The sequence below is a fragment of the Solanum verrucosum genome, unplaced genomic scaffold (assembly GCF_900185275.1).
Source record: "Solanum verrucosum unplaced genomic scaffold, falcon-dt-bn FXZP01000104.1, whole genome shotgun sequence".
Classification (NCBI taxonomy): Eukaryota; Viridiplantae; Streptophyta; class Magnoliopsida; order Solanales; family Solanaceae; genus Solanum; species Solanum verrucosum.
The window spans coordinates 861,629-879,510 of record NW_026019915.1 but is presented as its reverse complement, the minus strand read 5'-3'; the positions used below and the strand labels follow the sequence as shown (position 1 = coordinate 879,510).

Sequence of the window (17,882 nt, the reverse complement as noted above, 5' to 3'; positions counted from 1 at the left end):
AGATAGAAATTGTTACAAAATTATGTTTCCATCAACGGGGTACGATTAATATTGTCTCTACAGAGGTCTAAGATGAAGAATCTTCACAACCCACATCCAATTTCTCAGAAATGGAAATATTCAAATCTTCAAAGCTAAGGAAATATTGTCTCCATACTCAGTTCTAATCTCTCAAACTACAAAACTGAACTATAATGAAAACTATTGAATGCTAGATATTAAACTAAGAATTTAAAATTGAATTTATAGTCGCCAAAAATGTGTTGCGAAGGACCATTCGGTGCAATAAGTCGGCATCGCCGACCAACTCGGCAATCCGCCCTTTGGTCAGTTCCATCGCCTTTCTTCTTTGGCCTTCAGCAACTTCAAGCTCTGTAACTTTGGTTGATATAGCACTGAATCGCGGAATAGTTTCACGATTTGCCGACTTCCCCTTTCTATCGCTGACTTGATTTTATCCTTCAAGGCTTGGCACACTGGAACATTAGGTGAGACCATGGCAATTCGGCAAGTCGCCCAATGGTTTAGGCAATCCTCAGGCCTTCTTTTCTTCGTTCTTTTAGTTTCCTTGTTCCTTTTTGCTCATTAGTGTCCATGCTTTGTTCCTCAATTGAAATAACTGAAAATCTTGGATTTATATTAGTTATTAGCACAAAATATGCATTTGAGGACACTAAATCTATTAAAATCACACCCTAAATGAGTTCAAATCTTGGACTCAATAAAACCCCAACTTGAACTTTTGTTTGTCCTCAAGTAAAAATCAAGTTCATCAGTTCAAAAAAGACGTCTCAAACAGTGCTACACAAGATTCAATCATGAATGCACACAAAAAGACTCAACTTACTTATGCAAGGATCAATTCTGCACTCAAAGACTCAAGATGTGACTCACCATTACCAAAAAATCTCAAGCTCACAATACTTGCTTCAAATACAAGTTCAAGCTCAACAAAGGTGTTCAAATGCCCTCACACAAAAGATGATTCCATGTCCACACATAATGGTTCAAAAATTTAAAGCTCTGTAGTCAAATGCAACACTCACACTTACAAATATGAACATAATGCATGACTTCACCCATAGGTTTGCCCGTACTTTCCAATCAACAATTGTTTCAGCTCACTCAAGATCAAAAAGATCTTTCCAAGGCTTGTTATGGGGCTGAGTGCAAATGTACGGTCATTAAGGTTCAATGGATGTAATCCTTATGAAATGTGGTGTGAACAACACTTTCTTTCCTTTTCTTCATCATTTTCATTCGTGCTCACAAGTCATCCCATTATTCACTTTCCATGGACTATTGGAAACCCCATTTTCTTTGCACTTTCACAACTTTAGTCCACAACTTTTTCATTCTCTTCTTCTTTTCTCTCTTTTTTTATATGGAGGGGTTCCTTTTTTTCACAAAACCATGGGTCAAAGGGGACTTTCTTGCACTTCTTGATTTACCTTCTCTTTTCACCACACCCCCAACTTAAGGTTTTAGCCTAAGTTGGCTATTTACACAAACAACAAATCATGAGGATTATGGGTAATGGATCAAGAATGGTTACAGTTTGCATCATGTTTCTTCCAAGAAAAGGATAAGGCTTACAGGGTATTCAAGCAAAGATCACACACTCACAAAGATGGCCACAAAAGAGGTATAATTTCAAATTGTTTCACACTCTTGAAAGTTGCCTAAGATCATATCAAGAGATTGCATCACTTAGTCAACCGGACCAACGGGGAAAATTCTAGGTGTCATCACACATAGTTCACGGTAAACTCATCACACAAGGCATTGACACCAATGAAAAACAAGACTCCACTCTTTTGGTAGTGTGCAATGTTCATCACAAGAGACACAATTTGATACTTGACTAGTCACAACAAGATGCAAAGAGTTAACATACTGCCTATGCAACTTCATATGGCCTCATCGTATCCGCACATTCATTTATGTTCGATTATGAGCACTATTCAAGTCATCGATATTGATCAAGATCGATACTCAAATTAGTAAGAGAACAACCACATTCACAAACACACAAGAGGTGGCACAATTTTTTTATTTTTTTTCAGAAAGGTCAAAAAATCATTTACAATTCAAAACAAGGAGCCACAAGCTCAATCATCCATAACAACAGTGTAACACACAATTATAGCTCATAAACTCAATATATAAACAAAAAAGTCTCACAAAAGGTGGGCCTCACCCCACTACAAATAAAAACACTTGCCCTCAAATGCAATCAAAATAATATCCAAAAATCAAAAAAGTAAGACAGAGAGAGAGTTAAAGAAGGGATTCTCACTACTCAGTCACTCCATCTGTCGGGGAATCATTGCTTGGTGCATCAATTTAAACTTGGGCATCATATATCGGAGTTACCTCAGAAGGAACATTAGCTGCTCTAGGGTCAGCCAAAGCCGTATTTTCCAACGAGGTCGGCACAGTTGCATCCATCATGGCCGCCTCAGTCTTGGTAAGTCCCTCATAAGAAACCTCCTCAACACCCCCAAGTGTCTCTTCATATGTCTTTGCCTCAGACTCGAGATCAACTGTCTCCTCAACTCTAACCTCATCTCTGGTGGTAGCCGGAGGCATATCTAGTGCATCTGGCATCTCCACCATCCCAAAAAATCATGGAAATATCGGTGGACTTCAGCTGATCCATATCACTCCTCAATATATCAATAGCGGCCTTTAATGATGTCACCTTCTCGGTAGCCCCTTCACCAAACTTGCACACCGCTATCTTGGCCGCTAGGGCATTAATGATAGCGTTAAATGGTGTACAACATCAGCCAGGGCAGTCTAAATCCTGCTTGGAATGGAAGCACGACAGTCGACAGAATGGGCAAGCTGCCTCATTCGGAGTAATGCAACCTGAGTGAGTGGGGTCCAGGAGACAGCATCAGCATCAACAGGTCTAGGAGGCAGTGCAGCAGCAGAAGAAACTAGGGTGTCATAAGGAACAATACTAGAAGTACCTGAAGTCCTAGGCGCCGGAGTAGGCAAAGATGTCTTTGCCGGTGGTGAGTCTATGTCCACAGCCGGGGAAGAATCCACCAGGGCTGCCTTCTTCTTCTTCTCCGCCTCATATTTCAAATATTATGTCTCAATCATATCAGTAGAGGATGTGGGAATCACTTACACATCCTTATTAGCATCCCTAGGAGGCCGAGCCCTCCTGCACGGCTCGGTGATTAACACCAGAAATGAATTGGAAGTCTGACGCTACTTGGCTCTCATGACCATCTCATGTGCCATTATCATCCCTAGATTGAGCCTTGTCCCATTAATATTGCAACCCAGACATGCTATTTTGGCTAGATAGAGGATCGACTCGTTCTGGGATGGCATGATAGTGCTACTGATGAAGCCAAACCAGAACCTCGCAGCTACATTCATGTCTTTCTTTTGTATTGGAGATCCTGCCTCCGCCAACTTTGGAGTGTCATTTGATATCAGCGTGGCTAGCCACTTTTTCATGTGTCCAGCATCTTTGTACTGATCATATGCAAGCAGTCATGTTCAAGTCTTGTAGGGCATTCTAGGACAACATTAATAGCAGTAAAATCACACTGCAGCCTCTTCCCCCTGACACTTACATAGTAAACTAGTTTAAACGCTACTGCCTGCTTCTTTCTTTACGGTATCAAGGCTCCATAAGCAGCGTAGAACTCCCGCACCCAACTTGGAATATATGAGCCACGGGGCTTGGTGACGATCTGGAGCTTATGAGCCTTCAAACAACTCATAATCTCGGGGTATCTATCAATCACCCCATTCGTGGACAGACGTTTCTCCTCAGCGGTTGTCCTCAGCCCCTCAGTCTTTAATATGTTCATAGACTTTGGGAGAGGACCCTATACTGGTGGTGCTAGGACCACAACTTGCTCTGGAACAGGAGGAGAAGTGGTGGTGGGCTGAGGATTCCTGATCCTAGACGAATCATTCATCCTTTTTGACCGCAGCTCTGCCCTCTATGCTGCTACTAGCTCATCATCCTCAGAAGCTACAATCTGAGGCTCCTAGAGCTCACCCTCACTCTTAGAAGTAGTAAGGTGTGTGGCGTAGATACCATCACTGTCGGAGCTGACCTCTAGTGACGCAGGTGCCTTGCCTTTTCCTTTGCCTTTCCCACCAGTTGTGGGAAGTTTGGTACCTTTGCCTCTAGATGCAGCTACATCCTCATTGAGTGTAATCCCTTTAGCTTTCTTTCGGGGTGGCATGTTTCTCTTGGCAACTTTCGGTCTAGCCATGTCTGCAAAACCATTAGAAAAAGTGAGAAACACCTCAATCAAACGCACAAAAACATAGTTGTAGACAGACTCGCCGAATCTATCGGAGAGTCGCTGAATCACTTTGGTGCGCTAGATCGGGCTCACCGAAAGGATTGGCTCAAAATTCTCATAAAAAATTGTCATGTTGGTGATGGGCAGGCCTTTCGGTGAATCGCCGACAACATTCGGTGAGCAAGGATTAGCCCGCCGAAAGTTACAGTGCAAAAAGGGTTCAGGGGTGCAAACAAAGGGCAATTAAGATGGACTTTTGGTGAGTCACGGAGTGCCTTCGGTGACCTCAAGCTTCTCACCAAAATTTACATAAACCAACTTCAAGTATAGCATGAAATTAATGGAGAGATGGGAAACTTCGTCGAACCGTCGAGTGGTTCGGCGAGCTCGACCCAGTTCCCAAATAACACAGCGTGCCGAATTTCAACCCAGCGTCTCAAATTCAGACATCTGGAATTATATTATCTTCTCCGTTGCATTTTGAACATATATGGTCCGGGTATTTATGACCAATTAGCTTACAATATCTGGTTAATAATTCTGCTGAAATAAATCCTTCTTTTAGTGCTCGTGTCGTAGGTCGTTCTTCTGGCTTAAGTAGTGATAAAATCCATATTTGGACTTCATCCATATTTGTTTTCCTTAGCTCCCTTGAATTGGAATAAATCATTAGCTGGTCTCTTGCATAGTAGCTCCATATAGCGTTTCCGTTTAAATAATTATTTGCTAGCTCTTGTATAATCGTTGATATACCAATTATCCTTTTGTTGGCATAAACTCAAACTTCTACCGGTTTGCCAAATTTGTCCTTTTGACGACTTTTGCCCTTAAGAATGATGTCACTCGCTCTATCATTGGGAAAATTACGTCATTTAGCACAATTACGGGCTACTTAGACATCACCCATCTAGACCCCAACAACATGCAAGCACAACCCCATATGATTTAATCAATTTTAAGGCATAAAATCACATAAATTCAATATCATAAGCATTACGGGTAGGGATATCGAATTAACACAGGCACACATGAAAACAATTAAGATCAGAGAGGCCCAACACACATCACTAAGATAAGATCATTGCAAATGAGTACAAATTCAATAAAAATACACTCAGGGTTCGAAAAACCAAACTTATATGCCGATTAAACAAGATTTAAATGATAGGTAGCAACATAATCCACTCCGCACACACAATCAACAACTAAACATGGTAGAAATGAAAAAATATAAGGAACTAAAGTGTGTGTGTGAGTTTGGAAGTTCAAAAGTGAGGGAAAGTGAAAGAGTTGGAAGTTTAAACTTTTGGCCTTTTTAAAAAAAAGACCATCCAGTTCTATCCCATTCGGCGACATTAGTCGTGCTCGGTGACATGCCGAGTGGTCCCTTACTTCACCGAGTTTTACAGGACCTCCACTTAATGTGGGGGTCCAAACGACGGACCTGGTTGGCTATTCGCCAAGTTGCTCCTGGGATTGTCGAGTTTTACAGACTCAAATTTAAAATTGTCTTGACTCCAACGGTAAACTAAGTCGGGCTTGTTGACCTCTTCGGCGATGCACCGACTGGATCTTTAGCTCACCAACCTACACTTCTCAAACACATTCCACACTTTGACCTGCATATTCAACACACCATTATTTCAAACTTAAAAAGAAAGAAAATAAAACTTGGGTTGCCTCCCAAGCAGTGCTTTAGTTAATGTCGTGGCACGATGCTAGTCCACGCTCAAACCTCATTCTTGGGGTTGGCCATAGTATCACTACGAAAACCCCAATAGTAATTCGGGTTCAAATGAGCTGAGATATGACCTATTTGGGTCTCTAACAGGTTGATCAATACTGAATGGGAGGTGACGGTCTGGCTAAGGGTCGACACATCATCTTGCATTTCTTTAAAAATCTTGTCCGACCCCTCAACTTTGTTGAGGATACGAGAAAGCATATCCTCAGACCGGCCACCTTCCAAATCCTTTGGCTTTTGGCGCTCGTGGGGAGGCACATACCTATCCTTCTCCCCATCCTTCCAATTTTCATCCCTATTCCAACCTTGGTTACCACCGTACCTCATGTAGTTTGAACGATAACTACCACCTTGGTTGGCTAGGAAATTCACCTCTTAATTATACAAGGCCTCAAACTTGGACTCATCCGGATTAGCACACCCGACACCCACGACATTGAAACTTTAAGCACCAACTCCCATGACATTTTTAGACAACATGTCAAGTTGTGTCATGATCTATGCTATGTTTTGATCCCTCTCTTGGTCCTTCTCCATTTGTTCCTTGGTCAATTTGAACGTGAGAGGGGAGACCTGGTCTTCACGGGTATACCACGCCCTGTTTATGGAAGACATGCCATCCAAGAGCTGAGCCGCTATCACATAAGGTTGCTACATCAAACCTCCTGGAGAAAGTTGGTAAGAAATACACTTGTTTACCGAGTCAAGGCTCTGATAAAAATACTGCAACAATACGTTATAAGGCAAGCCATGAGTTGGGCATTGAAGCATCCACTTCTGGAATCGCAACCAAATTTCATGAATTGGCTCACCTTCTAGACACTTGAAGCTCTGTATATTTTCTCGAAGAATCATCATCTTTAAAGGAGGGAAAAATCGCACATTAAATGCGGTGACCAACTCCTCCCATGAAGTGATAGATTCACGTGGCAGTTCAGCCAGCCACTTACACGCTTCTCCCATCAAAGAGAATGGGAACAACCTCAACCGGACCGACTCTTTGGATATATTCTTGAAGGAGATCCTTATAAGCCAAACCGCTGAACAACCCCTTCAATTGCAAGAGCTGCAACATAGTACTTGTGATATGGAACACAACATTCCTTTCAGCCGAAGTCAAGCGAATGGCACCAATTCCTCCCATAAGATGGGGGTCATTAGCCTTAGGCTTGTTGACATCCTTGAGGTTACCGATGTCATCTTGATGGCCTACATGGCTGCCATTGCTGTCGTTCACACTAATACTTCCTGTTTCAACACACAAACAAGCAAAACAAAACTAAAATTAAGTAGGTACAACTATGACTAACAAGAGAAAAATTCAACTTAACTAAAAATTCTCAAGTAACATCACTCCCCGACAGCGGCGCCATTTTTTATTTCACGTATGAGGACACTTCATCCAATACTAAGTGCCAATGATTGTTAGTAAGTAATATAACCCAACTAAGTGAGTTGGGGTCGAATCCCACAGGGAGTGGTTCGCGCTCAAGAATCAATAGAAAAACATGAATATGTTCAAGTCAATCATAGGTAAAAACATTTACGAATAAAAGCATAGTTCAAGTTTGGGGAGATACAAGTGTCAAATAACAGGGGATTTGGTTTCAACTATCAGCTACAACAACAAATAACATGAAAATAACAAGTATAGAGACAGTTTCTTGGGATGTGATTGGATTATGGGCCAATGTAGGCAATTGAGTAATTGCAATTGATAGTAAATTGTTGTAAATAAGTGACTAGGCTAGACTTTAGTGGGGATAAACTTTCTCTCGAACAATTTACCCCGAATCAAATTGGTTTCTCTCAAACACCAATAACCAACAATTAAGAACATCCTATCCGTTAGTCCATTTACTCTCTCTAGCTGAATGTGTGGAAGAAGGTTGAGGATTCACTTTCTTAAGTTGAACCCACGACAACCCAATGCCCAGAGACCATCAAATCAATCATCTTGGTTTTAAAACCTCACTCTCCAGCGGGCCAAAAACACGAAGGTAGAGTTGCATTTGCAACTACAACCCTTTAGATTAAGTCATAATTATTGAATGAAATCACTTTAAAACAACATTTACACTATCAAATAACAATACCCAACACCTAAATCAACCCATAATCACATCATCACACCACTAGAATTGGGGTTTTAGCTAGATATCATAAAAAGATAAAAAAATCGCTACCAAACTGTGTTTCCATCAACTGGGTACGATTAATATTGTCTTTACAGAGGTCTAATATGAAGAATCTTCAACACCCACTCCTAATTTCTCAGAAATGGAAATCTTCAAAGTTAAGGAAATATTGTCTCAATACTTAGTTCTACGCTCTCAAACTTTAAAAATGAACAATTATGAAAACTACTGAATGCTAGTTATTAAATTAAGAATTTAAAAACATATTTATAGTCACCAAAAATGTGCTGCAAAGGACCATTCGGTGCAATACGTCGGGATTGCCGATTCACTTGGTGATCTGCCCTTTGGTTAGTCCATCACCTTTTTGCTTTGGCCTTCAACAACTTCAAGATTTGTACCTTTGAGTTATATAGTGCTGCATCGTGGAACTGTTCGGCAATTTATTGACTGCTCCTTTCTATCGCCGACTTGATTTTCTCCTTCAAGGCTTGGCACACTGGAACATTAGGCGAGACCATGGTCATTCGACGACTCGCCCAATGGTTTAGGCGATCCTAAGGCCTTCTTTTCTTCATTCTTTCAACTGCCTTGTTCTTTTTTCCTCATTAGTGTCCATGCTTTGTTCCTCAAACCAAATACCTGAAAATCAAGGATTTACATCAGTTATTGGCACAAAATACGCATTTGAGGATACTAAATCTATTAAAATAAAGCCCTAAATGTGTCCAAATCGTGGACTCATCAGCCAGCTAGACAGTGGTGGCATAGCTTTATTGAGACAGGCCAGTTGGGTCTTATTTGTGTCACTTGGATCGAGTTTTCTGAGGCCTTCTTTGCGAGGATGATCCTTCAATATTTTAGTCATCGTCTTGTGGATAAGTTCTTCAGGTTGCAATAGGGTTCTATGACCGTGTCCGAGTATGAGGAAACATTTCACGAGATCTCCCAACATGCTACTATAATTCTACCTATTAATGAGGAGAGAGTTCGGGGTTTTGTTCATGACTTGACGCTTTTGATGCGGATTGAGATATAGTGTATGGTCTTCGTGGGTCGATCCTTTCTAGGCAAAGCCTGTACTATTGAATAGATCCTTTGGAAGTCCCAAAAGGGTACTGACAAAAGAGTTAGATATGTTGGCATCTACAATAGTTCTTGTTCTAGGTCTAAAGATACACATGATAGGATTTGACAACCCTTTCAACTGGGTCAACCAAGTCGACCTATTCAAGACTCATTGCATTGTTAAGAGGGTGACCATATGTTATAACAAGAATAAGGTTGGATCTAGTAAGAGTCACTTGTCCCAGTCTTATGATTTAGGGTATGGTGGTCGTTCTTTTGGTAGTAAATCATTTGTTCGTTTTCTTTGATTGTGGTGACTTGGGGTCGCTAAACAGAAACTCTGAACGACAAACAAGAAGTATAAACACAGCAATGACCCGGAGGTTATTACATATGTAAAGTATTGAATAGGAAAAGAACAAGTTCAGTATAAATATAAAACCACGGTGTACTTGTATGATGACATGAAACTATCAAATTGTGAATGTAAGCAAGCAACCAAACAATTGTATATACAAAAAACAATAATAAAATATGGATTCCTAATTACATTATCTTGAAATCAACCAATGCATTAACCATGACTCATATTATCACAAAATATACATGTATGATCCTCTCATGGAATCCAAACAGAAACATTTATTGTACTAGAGTGGTACTTGAGACCATCGTTGTTAGTATTGATGTGATTATATTTTGAAGAATCACTAGACTTAGATTAAGAAATTACTACCGTGTTTTGATTCAAATTGAAGGGTTTTAGGCCTTAGTTCTCTAAGATGTATAGATTTATTCGAAGAAGAGAGTTTTATGGATTTGAAGCTAAAAATCACTAGAACTGGCATCCCATTGGAACCAATAGGCATCTTACTAGCTAGAATGGGTGAATATGCCTCAGTACTAGCATTATAAATTGTGTAGTATAATGATTAATTGGTGATTTCATGGTCCCCTCGCATATTATCCTATGAGAACTACCTGCCAAGCATATAGGCAAATGGAACTCCAAAATCTCTTATCATTTTTCTATTGATCTAGAGAAAGTATGAAAACGGACCCTAAAAGTCAATAAATTCAATTATGGTACATAGTGTGTAACACCTAGAAAGTGGAAAAGTTGATTCGGAAAGGAAGTGTTGATGAAAGATGTTGGTACAATAGGTTCACAAGGATAAAGTATGTAGAATACTGAGTTACATGGTCCATTGTTGCTAATCATAGATGGGATCAGGAATTTGTGAAAAATGTCAAGTTTTGATGTGTCTATGTGGCAAATAGGTTTCACGACCCAAGGTATCCCCTAGGCATAACATAACGTACAAGACCCCAAGAGGCCCCATAAAAGCTACTTAGCATTCATCATAAAATATAATAGAAATTCAAGAGATTTAAAAGAAAGTTTCAACATATAAGAGTTTATGGAATGAAGCGGGAGTCTATCGTCTCAAAGCCATCTAGTAAACAAGAGGTGGTCGGGACATAGCCCGTATATCAATTTCGAAACTGAAAGATAAAGACAAAGTGAATAACATCTCACTCATCGTAGCATGAGGACTCATCAATCTTCAAGTATCTACCAAAGGTTCCTAGCAACGGAAGTGCGAGTTTAGAGTGTCAGACCCTACATTTTGATCAGAAATGTACGCAAGATTATGTGTTAGTATCAACATGTACTAAGTATGATAGTGATGCATAAAGTGTAAAAACCGTGATAAAGGGACATTTTCATTAAGTGCTTTGACCAAGCTAAAACATGAATTAAAAGACTGAGAAAACATAAGTCATAAGGTAAACATGGGCAATGCAAGTACATAACATCTCAAAACACATTAGAGATACTTCTAAAAGTAACCGTGATTCGTTTTTAAGGGAGGATTACCTTTAACAGACATGTAAGACAATATGAGCTATTAACATTGAATCTGGTGTCCACCCCATTTTGAAAAAGGTGTTTTCACTTGCCAAGATAGAACCATGAACTTCTAGCTTATGTGGATCCACTAACTAATGTCTATCTAGACAACCTATGGTGGCATATAGTTTATGGTACATGGGTAATCACCAATTGTCCACTCGGTACAAAGCATAACTTCCACGGAATACTCGTTAGTCTTATTCATCTTTTCTTTACCGGACTTAGTAATCGCCTCTTGTCCTAATATAATGTCACATGGGTAATCACCTCTTGTCATTTATTAGAGGCATGGGTAATCACCCCTTGCCTCATTCTAAGAATATCTCCTTAACTTTGATTCATTTTAGGTGATAACACCATTCAACCTTAGAATCCTTCAGGTGAGAAAAACCTTTCACATTCATGCATGGATTAATTATATGAGAAATACTTTCATAACAATAACAACAACAACATCATATATGCTTTAATCTCAAGCAACTTACGTCATAATTCATCAATTTCATAAGAACATTCCAAATTTCCTAATCCTCCTTTAACAGTTCAAAACCCACTCTCAATCACCATAATCTAGAAAACATGGGTTAAGCATGGGTTCATAGGGATTCAACTTTAAAACATGTAATCTTCTCAATTCATTCTTAATAGATCGTAAACAAATCAAATAAATCAGCATTTAAAGAAACCCATTACATTGAAGAAAACCCTAACTTCAATTGGGAATTTCTAACTTTGTAAATTAGAGAATTTAGGAACTCCATGGAGGAAAGGGCTCCATGGATGAAGACTATCATACCTCAATGCCAAAAGCTTTCCTTCAATGGTGGAATTGGAGGGGTTGACTTGAAAATCCTAGGTTCAATGCCAAAAGCTTTCCTTTAATGGTGGAATTGGAGGCTTGACTTGAAAATCCTAGGTTGACTCCTTCTTCTTCAAGCTTTCTAGAGAGAAAAATATTTTTTAGAGGAAGACTTGTTCTTCTTTTTAGGAATTTGAGAGAATGAATGCAATTAGGTGAATTTGAGTGTTAAAACGTTTAAATAGGCTTCTAATAGAAGAAAAAAAATAGTATTAGGCTAGAATAATATGGAAAAACCCCAAAAGCCCTTAATAATATTAATGCAGACACCATCGATAGTGGTACCTACGGTCCATGGTTCCATCTATAGACCGTCCTAGTCGGTCGTCGATGGTTTGAGAGACTGTGATCTTTGGACCTCGACTGATGGGACCCACCTATGAATTATGGTTCCATTGAAGGGTCGTGGGTCTCGACTTTTGACTTCAAAATTTTTCTATGTTTGGGACTCACCTATGAGACCTATCCACGACTCGTGCATTGAATGTCGGACTGTCCTAAATTCATGTAACTCTATCAATACATGCTTAACTTCATAAAACTCTCCTTTCAAAATTAAAATCCCACATCACATGATCATAACTTGAAAACATGGGGATTACATGGGTTCATGGGGGAATCATTATTAAATAATAGTATTTCATCAATTCAGGCATAAGAGATCATAATTCAATCATTTAAATCAATAATCTAGATACAAGCAATTGTTGAATGGAGACCTCCCAAAAATCAAACTGAGGTAAGAAGTTTCTTGGGCTTAGCAGGATACTACAGAAGATTTGTGAAAGGCTTTTCCATTATCACCTCCCCTTTGACTAAGCTCTTGCATAAGGAAATAAAGTTTATTTGGGATAACAAATGCCAAGAGAGCTTTGAAACTCTCAAATCCTTGTTGACTCAAGCGCCTATACTTACTCTACCAATTGAAGGGAAAGAGTATCTAGTATACAGTGATGCCTCTCACAATGGTCTAGGATGCGTTTTGATGCAAGAAGGGAAGATTATTTGTTATGCCTCTCGGAAATTAAAACCGCATGAATTGAATTATCCTACTTATGATCTTAAATTTACTGCTATAGTCTTTGCTTTAAAAATATGGCGGCATTATTTGTATAGAGAGAAATGTCATATATTTACTGATCACAGGAGCTTAAAGTACTTGGCTACTCATAAGGAGCTAAACCTAACACAACGTAAATGGCTTGAACTCATCAAGGATCATGACTTCACGATTTATTAGCATCCAGGTAAAGTCAATGTGGCTTTAGATGCCTTAAATAGAAAATCCTTTGCAAGCATTTCTTTGAGTCCTTTACCCTTGCTCCTTGAGTTAAGAGCCATGAATGTTTGTTTCACACTTGATTCAAATGGTTCAGTTATTGCTAATTTGCAAGTAAAGCAAATTTTACTTGAACAAGTGAAAGAAGAACAAAAGTTAGATGAGAAACTTGTAAAATTGACCAAAGAAGTTCAAAATGGGGAAAAGCTTGATTTTACAGTAACGGAGAATGGTGGCTTATTTTATCAAAACAAGTTATGCATCCCTTGTGATGACAAATTGAGGAGAGAAATATTAAATAAAGCACATACTTCACCATATGCAATGCATCCTGGGGGTACAAAGATGTACCAGACCATCAAAGAACATTATTGGTGGAATGGTATGAAGAGAGACATTGCGGACTTCATTTCCAAATGTTTGGTTTGTCAAAAAGTAAAGGTAGAACATCAAGTCCCAGTTGGTTTACTATAGCCCTTGTCGATGCCGGAATGGAAATGGGAGAGAATAACTATGGACTTTATTTCTGGACTTCCTCGCACTCAGAGAAATCATGATGCAATATGGGTGATTGTGGACAAACTAACCAATAGTGCTCAATTCTTAGCAATGTTATACATTAATGAAATTGTAAGACTACATGGGATCCCTGTGTCTATTGTATCTGACCGAGACCCAAGGTTTACATCTAGATTTTGGGGTAGCTTGAAGGAAGCTTTGGGTACTAAGTTAAAATTTAGTACTTCGTTCAATCCTCATACAGACGGCCAGTCGTAAAGAGTGATTCAAATTTTGGAGGATATGCTTCGAGCTTGCATTATGGAGTTTGAGGGTAGTTGGGACAAACACTTGGCTTTGATAGAATTTGCTTACAATAACAGTTACCAATCGAGTATTGGAATGCCTCCCTACGAAGCCTTGTACGGAATAAAATATCGGACCCTTCTTTGTTGGAGTGAACTTGGTGAAAGAAAGCTTGTCGGTCCTGAAATTGTGCAACAAATAGAGGACAAAGTAAAAATTATCAAGGATCATCTAAAGATTTCTTAGGATAGACAAAAGTTGTATGCTGATCTTAAAAGGCGTGACATTGAATATCAAGTTGGAGATAAAGTATTCTTAAAGGTGTCTCCATGGAAAAAGATTATGAGATTTGGCCAAAAAGGAAAACTTAGTCCCCGATTTATTGGACCTTATGAGATTCTTGAAAGGGTTGGACCAGTTGCATATAAATTAGCTTTGCCACCGTAGTTAGACAAGATCCACAATGTCTTCCCTGTTTTTATGCTCAGAAGATATCGTAATGATCCATCTCATGTTCTTCTAGTTGAATCTATTGAGGTTAATCCTGACTTGACCTATAATGAAGAACCTACTCTAATTCAAGCTCGAGAAGTAAAGCAACTTAGGAACAAGAGAATCCCCTTAGTAAAGGTACTTTAGAGGAACCATTCTGGAAAGGAAGCTACTTGGGAGAGAGAAGAAGACATGAGGACCCAGTATCAGCACTTGTTTCGGGACTAGTGTCAGGTAAATTTCGAGAAGAAATTTCTTTAAGGGGAAGAGAGTTGTAACACCCCGAAATGCTAACCAAGAGTCGCTTGGCGGTACTCCATTGCTTAAACACCACTGTATGTTTTACTCTCATTTTGGAAACTTGAAATGTTGTGATATTTGCAAACTTGTTTAACATAAATTGTGATCGTAATTTAAGGTATTGTATTGGGGTATTTGCGTAATATTCTAACTAAAATTATCTATAACTTGAAATGGAGGTGAGGGTTATACATATATGTATATATGTATGCATTTTGGGTAGCCAACCTTTTTTGGGCAGCCACCTTTTAAAGGCAGTTGTGCAGGTGATAAACATTACTCTTGAGACTATATGTTTACACCTCCTGTATACTGAAATTCGTGTTCCTTAGCTCTAAGAAACCTGGTGAACACTCTCTAACCATATTACTCTCAAAATCACAAGAGAAAAACTAGGTCCTTTTGGCTGGAATTCGAGATAAACCCTTCTCTTTGGTGAGTAGTGGAAATCTGTTTTTGGGCAAAGTAGTATTTAGTACTTTTGGAATATCTCGTTCTCTAGAACTCATTTTTCAGTGACTAAATATGTTTAGGAAATCTAATGCGTATACCTACAACTCTTATGTTTATGTAAAACTCTAATTTAGCTGTTATGGATTCAAAATGTGGGACAACATAGGACAAGTTCTGTCCAGATTTCGGATTTAGAAATCCTGTATGAACAACTGTTACTGTCTCGATTATATCTTATTGTACAAAATACATTTTGCGGTGATTCTTGATTGTTTACAACCTTCAGAGATGTACCAACATCTTTCATGAAGGATATCCAATCCATTTTTGCCATTTTCCTTTTCAAATCTAATTTTCGACATGAGGTACTAGGCTGGCCAGAATTACTATTTTGGGAGCATAGTTGTATTTGTACAGACTGAGCTTACTTGTGAATATAATCCTGTTTTACATTAACATTATTAAGCTACTACGGATTAAAGAAGTTATTTAATTTAATTTTAAGGTTGTATGTACTCGTGAACAAGATGAGGACCTTTTTACGTTGGTTGGTCTACGGTTTGAACTCTATAAGTTGTGTTGGAATGTTTCTAAGCTAAGCACTGAGGTTTGTGTATAAACGTGTACTTGCACTCTTTTAACTACTGGTATATCTGAAATTTGATCTTGGTACCTTGGTTACCTCTTGTCACTTTGCATTGTCGTGTTGGTATCCTTTAAGACGTTAAAGACTCTTGTGTAACTCGCCTGCTTGTATGTATTGTTTGATCACTTGGCACTCTTATTGGGATCTTGTCCCTATTGTGGTTGTGACTTTGTCACTATTGGCATGCCTCTTGATTCTGATCATTTGTCATCTTGACTCTGGATTCTTAGTCCGTCTTAAGAAAGGAAGTTGTCCATTTTAAGTACGAGCTAGAAAGCCATTTTTAATATGGTTCTTGGTTCTCTTGATTATTGGGTTTTGACCCTTCTTGATGCAGGGCGTCGGCCCTTCTTGATACCTACTTGTGCTTGGTGCGACGACATGATGTATATATTGGGCGAGCCTTGTTGAATATCTTGGAAAACTGTGCTATGAGCTTTCTTGACATTTGGATCTTTAAATATCGAACTTGATACTCTTTATATATTATTTACTTGATTTATTTATTATGTTCAATTATGCTGCCCATGACTTGAGAAAGGTAACTTGGTGAATCTGAGGGCTCCGAACCTATAGTTTTTGCGTGAAGCTGGCCATTGGAGATGGAGTTTTTGAGAGCCTTAAGGAAGATCACATTTGCATATAGGTATCTATATTTTGTATAAACCTTGGGACTTGTACATGATCTATGCGTTGTTTATTTACGTGAAATTTTGAGGACTAATTTGATCATGTCAACATGGGTTGTAATATAAGTATGTCTCTATGTTTTGTTCTTTTGGGCTTAGCAAACCCAAGTCTTGTAATATACAAAATTTACTATTAGTTTTGAATGTTTGTGTGTAGCATGAACCGGCTAATTTCGGTACTCAGAAGTTGGTATTTTTATTGGTATCTCATCCTTAAGTGTGAGGATAATATATGCATGAAAAGCTCGTCAGTTATTTGCTTAAATTATTCTGGGAGGGTTTTTCCGTCATAAGTTAAATTCCACGCCATATCATTTTTAACATCACATAAATGTTTTAATGGGCAAGATGTATATCCTTAACTAAATTATTTGTTCTGAACCTAATCCCTCTACTAGATTAAAATCAATATGGCCATAGTTAACCTCTTTTAAATATATCAAGTATTTAATTTGATTTCTTGTTTATTTGGTAGTATCCTTTCGAAAGGGTCGCTACAATAGGACCCGAGAGACCCCATACAAGCCACTTAGCATTCATAACATAAGAAATAGAACAATAGAAGTAAATACATCATTTCAAGTCCAATAGTTTTATAAAAGAAATGTGGAAGTCTAAAACACTTGTCTCAATGGCCATCTAGTACAATAGAATGAAATTTGTCCTAGACCATACATTAGGTCAAAAACTGGAAATAACAAAGAAAATTGAAATAATAGAATCCATCCGTGAAGCATGAGGACTCACCAAAGATCGGGATACTCAAAATCAACCACTAGCAACGAAACTAAGAAACCTTATTGTCGGACTACATATAGGGAAATGTAGGCAAGAGTATGTGTTAGTACAAAAAAATTTACCAAGTATGATAGCTATGCATAAAACATTTAAATCATGTTAAAAGAGGACATTTCATGACATCCAATTGACCAACCTAAAACATGATATAAAAGGGTTAGAAAACATAAGTCATAAAACATGGTCAATGTAAGATAACATCATTTGAAACCTTTGAACACATATGAGCTACTTCTTTAAGTAACCTTAGTTTATTATTGTAGTTGAGAATTAGCCTTAGCCGACATAGAGACCATGTGAGCTATAACATGATACCCCGGTTTCTCCCACACCGAAAATGGTTGTCCTACTTGCCAAGGTAAGGACCATGAACTTCTAGCTTAAGTGGATCCACTAGCTAATGTCTAT

The 17,882-nt window shown here is 38.6% G+C and overlaps 1 protein-coding gene across 2 annotated transcripts in view; it reads right to left on the bottom strand.

Moving 5' to 3' along the window:
* LOC125822765 (uncharacterized) overlaps nucleotides 1-17,882 on the bottom strand; it is a 409,485-nt gene that overhangs the window by 236,391 nt on the left and 155,212 nt on the right. Inside the window, exon 1 of one of the 2 annotated variants that reach the window (XM_049502216.1) lies at nucleotides 12,116-12,119. The exons of the other annotated variant lie outside the window; for it this stretch is intronic. The gene's annotated coding sequence lies outside the window, so the exon portion shown is untranslated. Of the gene's footprint in view, nucleotides 1-12,115; nucleotides 12,120-17,882 lie in introns of those variants that run through there. 2 annotated transcript variants of the gene reach the window in all.